Raw genomic sequence first — 12,966 nt, forward strand, 5'->3', positions numbered from 1 at the left:
CCTCGGGGCGTTGGGGGGCTGTAAAGGGGCCTCCCGAGTCAGCGCATTGCCCCCATGTGGTCCCTCCCCATGTTCAGCTGGGTGATCACCTTGCATCTTCACCTGCAAATGAAGGAGGCCGCTTCTTGGGTTCATGCGGTTTTTAAGTGAGAGTGTGCACAGTGGAAAAGGAAAAGGTTTGTAACCCTAAGGGCGACCTGGAAGAGACAGCATTCAAAGTCCTTGGCTGGGGAATGGGTGGAGAGGGTTGAGTCAGAGGGCAGCTGGATGGGTTGAGGCAGACTAAGGACAGAGCTTGCCCGGCCTGGAGGGCAGGCCCGGTGAGCACCAGGCCCAGCACCTCCCACTCCAGAGACTGCAAGACAAGCGAGCTGCCCTCTTGGAGCCCCATTGGCCAGGGCTTCTGGAAAGCCGCAGCTTGCCGTGCGGGGAGACTAAACCCCAGCAGAAAGGCCCAGCAGGGACTAGAACCCCCAGGAGCTCATAGTCTCATGGGAGAGACACTGCTGGAACCAGACAGTTATGGGAGAGGACGTTTTCCTTGAACCAGGTCTCCAGCCCCTCCTGTGGGCTGGTCCTGCTCCAGGAGCTGGACCCGCGCAGTGAACCAGGAGGATAAGGGCCCTGGCCCCTTGGAGTTGGTATTCTAGCTGGGGTAGGGGTTGGGGGCGGGCCCTAGAGAAGCAAACAGTGAGAGGACAAACGTCACATGAGTGCCAGGGAGAAAACAGCCAGAGGTAGAGGGACAGGGTCGTGAAAATCCTGGATCTGGGCAAACTTCAACCCCTACTCAGACGGCCAAGCCCTGGCGATGAGGATGGGCGGTCAGGAAGGCACGTGGGCCAGCGGGTGTGTGCCGGGCATGGCTGGATAGACTGGATTTGAACATTGGCTCCGTCTCTTACCAGCTGGTGTTGTGGAGCACATTCTCTATCTCCCAGCCTCAACTACAAATAGATACTGACAGCTTCTCACCAGGCTGGGCAGGGACAAGTGAGGTCCCTGAGGTGCACGTCAGGTGGGCTCGGCAGCTGTCATGATCAAAAGGTGGCACTGGGGCCTGTACGGTGTTTGGGATCAGCTCCCACTCTCTGAAGCCTAGACTGAGGGCCCCTGAGTGAATGTGGTTCTAGAACCATCCTGCAGAGGGCAGCAGATTTCCACAAACAGCCTGCCCGGCACCCAACACCTAAACCCAACCCAGGGAAGGTTCCGGGCTCTTCCCTTGCCCCGGTGGGTCTCTCCCCCTTGGAGCCCACAACAAAGCCCCCCACACCCCAGGAGATGTGGAGCCACGTGGCTTCCGCAGGAAGGGAGACAGGGGACGGGGAAGAGAGGGGCAGAGGCTGCAGGGAGAGGCAGCCTCACTGCCCTCCAAGAGCAGGGGACGCGAGGGGACAGGCTGCCCTGTCCCCAGCCTCCTTCATCCCTACTTCCAGCCCTTGTGCAGGGACGCACAGGGTCCTGCTCTGTAGTCCAGCCTCTCCTTCCTCCCACCTGGGAGGGGCAACTGTAGGGACCCTTCTGAGCCACAAGGCCCCCCTGGCATCACCAGTTGTTCTCGGTGACCTTCAGCGTAATGTCCAAGCGCCCTGGTTTGGGTCTGGGGCCCTCTGTGACCTGCCCCTGCTGGCCACTCGAACCTTCTTGAGTCCCCTCACTGCATCCAGCCCCAGCTGCTCTCGGCCTCAGGTGGAGGAGGCCAGCTCCGCCTCTAGGGCGTGGTCCCTTTCTTCCTCCTCCATCACTTCCATCTGCCTGCTGAACACCTGGTGGTCTTCAAGAATCAATTCCGGCCATCTCTGGCTCTGCTGTTCCCATCTCCATGCCTGCTGGTGTCTTCCCTGTTCCCACAGATGCCGTCAGAGCCCCTGGCGCACCCACCTGACCGAGGCTCCCTCGGAAAACCCAGGTTCTGTTCCTCTCTAGCTCCGCTTCCTGCCTCCACAGGTGCAGGTGAGAGGTGACAGCGTGCTGGCAGTCCTCAGAGCCCTCGCTTGCTCTCAGCACTTCCCCTGCCTGGGCTCTCACTTTGGCGGCATTTGAGGAGCCCTTCAGCACCCCCTGCACTGTGGGAGCCCCTTTCTGGGCTGGCCAAGGCTGGAGCCCACTCCCTCAGCTTGCAGGGAGGTGTGGAGGGAGAGGCGCAAGCGGGAACCTGGGCTGCGTGCGGCACTTGCAGGCCAGCTGGAGTTCCGGGTGGGCGTGGGCTTGGCAGGCCCCGCACTCGGAGCAGCCAGCCAGCTCTGCTGGCCCCAGGCAATGAGGGACTTAGCACCCAGGCCAGTGGCTGCGCAGGGTGTACTGGGTCCCCCAGCAGTGCCAGCCCACCCGCGCTGTGCTCGATTTCTCGCCGGGCCTTAGCTGCCTTCCCGTGGGGCAGGGCTCGGGACCTGCAGCCCCCCATGCGTGAGCCTCCCACCCGCTCCATGGGCTTCTGTGCGGCCCGAACCTCCCCGACGAGCACCACCCCCTGCTCCACGACGCCCAGTCCCACTGACCACCCGAGGACTGAGGAGTGCGGGTGCACGGTGCGGGACTGGCAGGCGGCTCCACCTGCAGCCCCGGTGCGGAATCCACTAGGTGAAGCCAGCTGGGCTCCTGAGTCTGGTGGGGACGTGGAGAATCTTTATACCTAGCTCAGGGATTGTAAAAACACCAATCAGCACCCTGTGTCTAGCTCAGGGTTTGTGAGTGCACCAATCGACACTCTGTATCTAGCTGCTCTGGTGGGGATGTGGAGAGTCTTTATGTCTAGCTCAGGGATTGTAAATACGCCAATCAGCACCCTGTGTTTAGCTCACGGTTTGTGAGTGCACCAGTCGACACTCTGTATCTAACTAATCTGATGGGGACGTGGAGAACCTTTGTATCTAGCTCAGGGATTGTAAACGCACCAATCAGCGCCCTGACAAAACAGGCCACTCGGCTCTACCAATCAGCAGGATGTGGGGGGGGGGCGGGGGGGGGGGGCAGATAAGAGAATAAAAGCAGGCTTCCCCAGCTGGCATTGGCAACCCACTCGGGTTCTCGTGAGCGCTGTAGCAATCATCGTGAAGGTCTGCAGCTTCACTCCTGAGCCAGCGAGACCACGAACCCACCAGAAGGAAGAAACTCCGGACGCATCTGAACATCAGAAGGTACAAACTGCAGAGGCGCCACCTTAAGAGCTGTAACACTCACTGCGAGGGTTCGCGGCTTCTTTCTTGAAATTAGTGTAGACCAAGAACCCACCAGTTCCAGACACGCAGGGGGCTGGGAAACTGCTCCAGGGTGAACGCAGTACCAGGTCCTCTAGGCTCATTCCTTATTGTGTCTGGGTGCCCTGGTCTCTGGCTAAACAGTGGCCTGGAGGCACTTGCTGCGCTTGGAGCCTTCTCTTGTGGGTGCCCAGAGGAGCCAAAGCGGGTGCTACCTTCTCTGGGGGCTGAGGAGGCTCGGAATTCAGCCAGACTTCAGGTCCCTGCTCCCCAGGCTTCGCAGACGAGGGGGCATATTTAAAGCAGACAGGAGACAGGTCCTAGCTTAGAGCGGCTGTCTAAGACTCCTTGCTGGGCTTGATGTTAACCCTTTCTCTGTTGGACTGTGGGAAGAGTCTGGGGACCTTCCTGCAGCTGAGCTGGAGTGGTGATGGGGCTTTAGGGGGTTGGGGCAAGTAGTAAATAGGGGGAGTTTGCTGATATCCTGGTGTTATTTTAGTATTTTAGCATCTACATGGCTGTGCTGGACTCATGGGCTCATGGGCTCATGGTCCTAGCTGCTTAGGATCAGGCCCAGGCTCTGCACTGCGGGGAGGTGGGGAGGTCTGGGCAGCAGCAGCAGGGTGTGGTGTCAAGTAGCTCGCACAAGAAGGACTCAAGGCCCAGCGTGGAGACCCAGGGCCCTCACTGCAGGCAGGCTGAGAACATGGGCTCTGGAGACAGCTCACCTTCAAATCGGGTTGCATCCTGGCTGCTGTGACCGGGCCTGGGTGGTTAATCTTACAGGGCCTCAGCGTCTGCACCTGTAATCCTGGGAGAACAGTGTTATTTTCCTGATGAGAGAACAAGGCCTGGCACATGCTAGCACCATGTGGGGTGAACCCTCATTACTGTGGTCCTCAAGGGTATACGCATCCTCAGCAAGGCCTGGCTAATGCTTGGTGATCTGGCCCGAGGTGGAGCCCATATGCCTGTTGTCCCTGGACCAGGATAGGCTGGCAGTGACACCTCTGTGGTTCCCCTGGCTTCATCTGGGGCCACCTCTTTCCACGTTGTGTTAGGCTCCTGCTGACCCGTACTACAGGGCATCTTCACCTTCTTTGGACCCCATCCCACATTGCTCTGCCCCAATCCTGGAGTGCTTGTTGTCTCCTTCACTTTCTCAGCCCTGCTCTGACAGTGGAAGCAAATACTAATCAGATAAAAGAATCCCTACCCAATTATACTGATTTAGTTCTTCCCAAACGTGGGACTACAGATATATGGTGGGGAGGATGGTTCTTAGAGGTCTCTGGAAGAATTGAAACAATTTTGTTTTCATTTCATTTATTACTAATTTTTGAGACAGGGTTTCACTCCTGTCTCCCAGGCTGGAGGGCAGTGGCACGATCTTGACTCACTACGACTCTGCCTCACAGGTTCAAGTGATTGTCCTGCCTCAGCCTCCTGAGTAGCTGGGATTACAGGCATGCGCCACCACGCCCGGCTAATTTTTGTATTCTTAGTAGAGATGGGGTCTCACCATGTTGGCCAGGCTGGTCTCAAACTCCTGACCTCAAGTGATCTGCCCACCTTGGCCTCCAAAAGTGCTGGGATTACAGGTGTGAGCCACGTGCCCCGCCTATGCTTTCATTTTAATGAACATCTTTTAAAATCAATTTAAAGAAATCCTGGAGCATTCGGAAGAGAGGGAGGGAAAAGGGACCCACGACTTAGGATTGTATCAGTGCCAAGGGGTCAGTGCTGCTTGACCCCAGGAGGATGGGGGAAACGTGCTGACGGTTGTCACAGGGCCTGAGTGGCAAGCAGAAGGGAGCTAAAGCACTGCTTGGGCACCCAGGACAGGCGCTGAGCTCCGAAGAACCTGGGTCCTGGCAGCCGCTCCTTCCTCCCATGAGACAGCCTATTTGGTGTCTGCAGAACATCATCCACTACTTTAAATGAATGCTGTTCATTTGAGTTTTATTGGTTTTGTAGTTTTGTTTAGCCTTGATTGGTAAATGTGTCTTGATTTTATAATTGAAAGGAGAAATAATTACAAAGAGTTTGTACCTAGCCTTATGAATAATAAAATTGACTCGAAGCAGCCCTGGAAGGCCTGGAGGAGTATTGGCCCCTAGACAGTCTGTACATTATAGGTGTTTGGGAACCCAGCTGTCGATGACCTAGACCTGTGGGTAAACAAGGCTGCCTATGAGATGGGCCTGTGCAAAGAAGCCGCCTTCTACCGAGGCTTATTGGGCACCAGGCTCTGGGCCTGTTGCTTTGTTGCATTTTTTTTTTTTTCATTTAGTCTCCCGACAATCCTATGGAGTGGCATTTATCTCATTTTTCAGCTGAGGATCCTGAGGCCCAGACACGTTAGGTAACTTGCCTAAGATCACAGAGCAGGGAATTGGATCTGCTAAAACTTTATTGACGGCATATGTTAAAGACAGTAAGAAAGACTTTATTTGAGGTGGGGGGCAGTGTTGGACAGGGACCGCTGCAGCTGGGAAGAGAGATTGGGGTCCCCTCTGAATACAGTACAGGCAAGTGGGAATTGATGGCCAAGGAGCAGGGTGGGCTCAGTGGATGGAAAACCTCTTAAGAGGAAACACCCGGGGGGATTCTTGCTGAAGGCAGGCCAGGTGATCAGACGTCCCCTGGAGGCGGTGGGGCATGAAGACCACGATCAGACAGGAAGGGCAATCAGATGTGGAGGGCGGAGGATTCCAGCAAGACCAATTTAGCAGGACTCTTGCTAAAACCGAACAATCCAGAGACAAACACGGAAGCCCAAAGCCCAGGCCTAACTGGAAGGCTCAGGGCGGCCTGAGGAGAGATGGGTCAAGGCGGGGATCATTGTCAGAACTCAGATTCTAGCCCGACTCTGAAGGCCGAGCCTGTCACCACCTCATGCAATGGCTTTCCCTGCGGTCTCCCAAGGGGCTTTGCACCAGTATGAGCTTATGTAGTTCTTCCCGCTGCCCAGTGATTAAGGCCTAGTCCTGCACCCAGTTTATAGCTAGGGCAGTGAGGCTCAGACACAGCCTGTGGCTTAAGATGAGGGTCAGAGAACCTGCCGTGAGCTCCGTGAGGACAAGGGTGTGCCGCTTCCTTCTGCCACCCGCATCCCCTTCCCTGATGGGCTGGTCACCGTGAAGGGCCCCCTCCCCACACTGCACGTGTAACTCGTGTTGTTACATATGTAAGTATGATTACACGTGTAATCACACATGTGACTCGGTTAGTGTCTGTCTCTCACCACTAGAGGTCAGTCCCGTGAGGGCGGGCACATTGATTCGAGCGATCACAGCTGTATTGCCAACATCAAGCATAGCCCCCCGGCTCATCACAGGGCCTCATGACGTATTTGTTGAATGCCTGAATGTGCCCCCAAATCCAGACCACGACCAGCCACATCGGGGGTGGCCTACAAATGTTTGTGCCAGGAAGGAAGGGAAGAAGGACTCCTCTTGTTTTATGCAACCAACACCCACCCTGGGGCACTTGCCTTAAGGGATTAATCTGAGATCATTAGCAGAGAAAGGGAAGGTCAAGTCCGCTCAAGAAGGCGGTTGCCGGAGTTTTCCTGCTCCATCCTGGGGAGGGACCCCTGGCCCCAGCCTTGACCTGAGGGCCACTCAGCGGCCCTGCTCATCAAACCGCTCTGATGGAGCCTGCCTGCCCTTTGAGCCCCTCCTCAGTCAGCCTCCCAGTGGGGGCCTGGCCCCACCCTCTGCTCACCCCAGAACCAGAGCCCTGGTTTGACTCCGCCCCTGCTGTGGGGCTCACGAGCATGCCTTGAACACAGGCTGCCTGTGCCCCCTGCAGCGCCCCGCCCCAGCTCGTTCTCTGCTCTCAAGCGAGGAGTAGGTGGGTGCAGGGAGCGGTGGGGTGGACGCGTGCTCTCCTACCAGACCCTGGTTGTAACCTGGAGTGGGTCAGTTGGCTTCTCTTAGCTTCTGTCTGTCCGTCTGTAAACTAGGGCAATATCTGCTTTCTAGGGTTTTTGTGAAATTTGACAAAGCAATGCAGGACTCGTCTCTATTTCCCAAGGAGGTAGACGTGGTGTCCAGAGGACGACAAGGATGGCAGCTCACCATGCACGTGGACCAGAGCCCACTCCATGGCTGGGCGAGCTGGGCAGTGGGTGACTGGCAGGAAATGGTCAGCTTGGAGGAACGGTGCCCTCGAGGTGGTCAGTAACGGGAGGGCTGAAGAGAACAGCGGCCAGTTACTAAGAGCACACGGTGGGCCGGCCGCCGCGCTGCACGCATTACATTTCATCTTCAGGACCGCCACGTGAGGGAGGTGGCGTCATTGTTCCCTCACAGCTGAGATAGCTGAGGCTGCAAAACAAGGAAAACCCACCCTTTTCATGCAGCCAGTAGGTGACAGAGCTGGGAGCCTGGATCGGGTCTGGTTCTGGAGCCCGGGCCCTTCCTTCTGTCTGGGTGTGTCTGTGCCCATGCCACTGTCCATCCCTGGCCATCCAGGCCCGTGAAACACAAGGTCCCTCCCCCTAGGCCAGGGCGTGGCGGGGTAGGGTGGGGCTGGTCCAGTGGACAGAGCTCTTGCATCGTTTCCTTGAGGGGGTGCTTTGGGGACTGCTGCTTCCCATATTGCCAACTGCCTTATGTCCTTTACAGTCCTGCGGTCAGCATGGCCCCGAGCCAGCTCACCAGGGTAATAAACTGCCACAAGCCCCTTCTCTGTAACAGTTGACGCTGGCCTTGTTGCACAGTTGGAGCTCAGAGTGAGCTCAAAACCAATTCCCCAGACAGTGTCTGAACACATCTTTGTTCTTCTCTGGGCAGATCTGCTTGGCCAGACACATTCTGCTTTGGCTGAACGGCCTGGAGAGGGCTCCAATGCCTGCTGGGGAGAGCTGAGGGAGCAGGTTTGAGTTCAGATGTGGAAGAATCCAAGTGCCGTCTCAGGGTCACCCTGGGCAAGGACAGGGTGATGCTGGGCGACATGAATGTTTTCGCCTTGGGATCTGGGCTGCCTGGGATCACAGCCCTCATTCCGGAACGCCACTGACATTACGAGCGTGCCTTGCACACTGGCTGCCTGCAGCAGTCTATTAATTCAGACCATCCTGCTAGGACTTTCTGAGAGTGTTAGTTTCTGTTCCTTTGCCTTCAGGGTTCTGCTACTCACACCATGTCTATATCTTAGGGAGGGAAGGATTAAAAAGTCGAAATGTTGAAAAGCCCTGCAGGATGGGGAAGGTGGCTAAGGAAAGCTGTTGATAGCAGGGTTGGGGGCCTTGGCTGTGCCGATTCAGAAGGTGGTGGTTTCCCAGGGGACAATGGGAACTTCCACGGAATGAGGTCTGTAGACTCCTGGTTAGAGGGTTTGGGGGGCAGGGGTCTGCCCATTGCAGCAAGCTTCTTTCCATTGTTTCAAGGGTTTGGTAAGTAAGGCCAATCAGACCAAAGAGATGTGATTTCTGGACCATACCTGAGATTTGCACACAGGAAAGTGTAGTCCCTGCCCTTGTGTGTCTTGTCTGCTGGGAGACACAGGTATGCGAGGGCGGAGGGTGGACTGTTTCTTCAAGACGCCCTCTCCCCAGTTCTGGCTGGTCAGCCTGGGAGTATGTCGGGGCAGGGGTGGCGTGGCATGCAGGAGCTGCCCCATGGACATTGCCTTAATGAACGAAACTGTTAGTTTTTTGTTGTTGTTGTTGTTGTTGTTGTTGTTTTTTGAGACGGTGTCTTGCTCTGTCGCCCAGGCTGGAGTGCAGTGGTGCGATCTCTGCTTGCTGCAAGTTCTGCCTCCCGGGTTCACGCCACTCTCCTGCCTCAGCCTCCCGAGTAGCTGGGACTACAGGCGCCCACCACCACGCCTGGCTAATTTTTTGTATTTTTAGTAGAGATGGGGTTTCACCATGTTAGCCAGGATAGTCTCGATCTCCTGACTTCGTGATCTGCCCGCTTTGGCCTCCCAAAGTGCTGGGATTACAGGCGTGAGCCACCACTCCCGGCCGAAACTGTTAATATTGAGTGCCAACTTGATTGGATTGGAGGATGCAAAGTATCGTTCCTGGGTGTGTCTATGAGGCTGTCGCCAAAGGAAATTAACATTTGAGTCAGTGAACTGGGAGACAGAGACCCACGCTTAACCTGGGTGGGCACCATCTAATCACCTGCCAGCGAGGCTAGGATAAAAGCGGGCAGAGGAATGTGGAAGGACTAGACTGGATGACTCTTCATCTTTTTCTCATGCTGGCTGTTTTTTACCCTCAAACATTGGACTCCAAGTTCTTCAGCTTTTGGACTCTTGGACTTACACTGGTGGTTTGCCAGGGGCTCTCGGGCCTTCAATGTCCCAAACCTGCTTCTCCCATGATCTTTCCAGTCATGGTAAATGGCACCACCATTTCCCCAGGTGCTCAGACCCCTGGGGAAGACATCGTGGTCTCCTGTCAAGCTCTCTCTCTCCCCAAGCCCTGTCAGCCCCACCTTCTTCTTAGACCCCAAAGGCCATCATTTCTTTTTTTAAAATTATGATTATACTTTCAGTTATGGGGTACACGTGCAGAACGCGCAAGTTTGTTACATAGGTACACACGTGCCATGGTGGTTTGCTGCACCTATGAACCTGTCATCATCTACATTGGGTATTTCTCCTGGTGCTATCCCTCCCCCAGCCCCCCACCCACTGACAGGCCCCAGTGTGTGATGTTCCCTTCCCTGTGTCCACGTGTTCTCATTGTTCAACTCCCACTTACGAGTGAGAACATGTGGTGTTTGGTTTTCTGTTCTTATGTTAGTTTGCTGAGAATGATAGTTTCCAGCTTCATCCATGTCCCTGCAAAGGACATGAACTCATCCCTTTTTATAGCTGCATAGTATTCCATGGCGTATATGTGCCACATTTTCTTTATCCAGTCTATCATTGAGCCCATTATTTCTTATAATCGCTGCATTGCCACTGCCTCAGACTGGCTCCTGACTTCCTCTTTCTTCCCCAGCGGCCCCAAGTCACCTCCATATAGTAACTAGAACCATTCCTTTAAGACCCAAGCCAAGGCAGGCCCAGTGGCTCACACCTGTTATCCCAGCACTTTGGGAGGCTGAAACAGACGTCTCGCTTGAGCCCAGGAGTTCAAGATCAGCCTGGGAAAACAGCAAGATCCTGTCTCTTCAAAAAATTTAACAATTAGCCGGGTGTGATGGCAGGCACCTGTAATCCCAGCTACTTGAGTGGCTGAAGTGGGAGGATTGCTTGAGCCCAGGAAGTGGAGGCTGCAGTGAGCTGTGATTGTGCCGCTGCACTCCAGCCTGGGTGATAGAGTGAGACCCTGTCTCTAAAAAAGAACAATAAAAAGACCCAAGTCGGACACATCATTCCTACACTCAAAGCCCGTGAATGGCTTCCTCTGGCAACTGGAGTCAAACATCAAGTCCTCCCGGAGCTGGAGAGCCCTGCCGTACTTTGGCTGCTCTGTGGCCTCACCTGGGACCCCTGGTCTGTCCACTTGCTACTGTCCAGTGACAGTGGCTTCCCACCATCCCTTAAACTCCCCCTTTGCTGCTGCTGCTCTAGGGCTGTTGCACTGTTTTCTCTGCACAGAATGCTCTCTCCAGCTCTGCATGGCTTGTTCCTGAAATTCATGCAGGTGAGCTAGTCAGAGGCCCCCTTAACCCCAGCACAGATGAATGCCCCTTCTCACCCTCCTGCAATCCAATGTGTGTCTCTCGGAACCTCTGGCCCACTTCCCTTTCCTCTGTGGAGCTCGTTACCGTGGGACCCGGGGTTTTGTAACTGGTTTATTGCCTTGTCTTTCCAATAAGAATGCACAGCAGTCTGTCTGGGTCATTGCGGTAGCCCCTCACCCCCCTGAACAATGCTGGGTAGACACCCAATAGAGATATCAAATGGATAAATAAATGCAATTGCAGAGAGGAGGCGGCCACTTTTGGCGGCCTCCATGCGTGGTGCCAGGGCCATGTGCGAGGCCATTGACGAGCGTTAGCTCACTGGATTTCCATACTGACCTCGGGAGGTGGAGACTCACAAATCCATTTTACAAATAAGGAATCTAAGGCTCAAAAAATCCCAAGGAGACCACACAGCTCGCGACGGGTTGAGCCAGTTTTGACGCCAAGTTTGCCTGCAGCCCGAGCCCAAGTGCCACCCCTGCTCCATGCCACTTGCTGGCACAGCTCTGATGACTGTCTCCTGCCTGGCTCTGACGGGTCTCTGCCCAAGTGTTCTGGTAATGATTTTCACCCCCCAGTCTGCCCCCTTCATCGTGACTCTCATTCATTTGTTTTAAAGGCCATTTCTCTCCTGTCCTATAGCCTTGCACATTCTGGTTAGCTAAACAAGAACTCCAGGAGTTCTCGGCAACACATCAGTGAGACAGGATGGGGCGGGGAGAGGCGCCCACCTCCGTGTGCTAATGCATTTACCTCCAGGCCGCAGGCCTCTGCGGAGCTGGCAGCCAGGAACCTCCAGAAGCTCCAAACCTAGCCCGTCCTGCAAGATGCTGCTGCTTCTTGGGAATCTTTTAGCTCAGGATGCTGTGTTCCATATTCACGATGGCATTTCCATGTTCGTGAGGGCAACCAGTAGTAGCATGGCACTTGGGAAAGAATTCCAGCCGGTTACATTTAGGGTCCTGAAAAAAAATTCCAAACCAAGAATACTTTCTGGCTAGTGCCATTTAGCATTTTCATCTAGTAGAGTTTTTTTTCTTTATCTTCTGTGTGCCCTGGCTTCTCAGGAACTGTTCTCTGTGCCGGACGAGCACCAATGGCTCCGCTCCTCCTTGCTGCCTCCCTGAGTCACTCTGTCCCTGGGACTGCTAAGGGCACGGGGCCTCTAGTGACGGTTCCGGCCGCCAGGGAAGATGCTGGGTACGTTTTGTCCTTTCCAGTCTGGTTCCTGCCTCCCAAACCCAACTCCCGTGTTCTCTGTGGGAGCCCTGCAAGAACAGGGCTTTAGAAAGTTCTCCTTTTTTGGCCGGGCACGGTGGCTCACGCCTGTAATCCCAACACTTTGGGAGGCCAAGGCAGGCGGATCACGAGGTCAGGAGATCAAGACCATCCTGGTCAACATGGTGAAACACCATCTCTACTAAAATACAAAAAATTAGCCAGGCGTGGTGGTGTGTGCCCGTAGTCCCAGCTACTTGGGAGGCTGAGGCAGGAAAATTGCTTGAACCTGGGAGGCAGAGGCTGCAGTGAGCTGGGATCGTGCCACTGCACTCCAGCCTGGCGACAGAGCAAGACGCCAGACTCCATTTCAAAAATAAAATAAAGTTCTCCTTTTTCTTCAGCCTTCCTGGTCTGCCTGGGATTAATGTACATGGCCACTCTTGGGACTCCTCCCCTTGCTAGCCTGCAGGTTCACCTCTCCCAAGAGTCCAGGGTCTATATCGCCCCTTTCCTTCTCCCCTTACCTGATTTATCTTGCTTTGGGATAATACCACCCCCTCCCTCCCCACGACCAGACAAGCCATGTGTGCCCCGCCCTCTCCTAAGCAATTTACAGGAACGAACTCCTGACTCTCCAAACAACTGTATGGGACAGGCACCCCCCCATCTTCCAGAGAACAGCATGCAGGCTCAGAGAGGTGAAGTGACTTGCCCATGGTCACACTGCTGGGGAGGTGGAGAAGCCAGGATGTAGGCTGGCTTAACTGTGCTGCTATTCTGCCTCATGGGATTTAGTTTGAAGAGAAGGGGCTTCAGGGCAATACTAACCTAGGTGCACAGGTTGTCCTTCCCGTTGCTAAGGAGCCCTAGGCAAGTCAGTTAATCTC

Source organism: Pan troglodytes, chromosome 16 (genome assembly GCF_028858775.2).
Source record: "Pan troglodytes isolate AG18354 chromosome 16, NHGRI_mPanTro3-v2.0_pri, whole genome shotgun sequence".
Lineage (NCBI taxonomy): Eukaryota > Metazoa > Chordata > Mammalia > Primates > Hominidae > Pan > Pan troglodytes.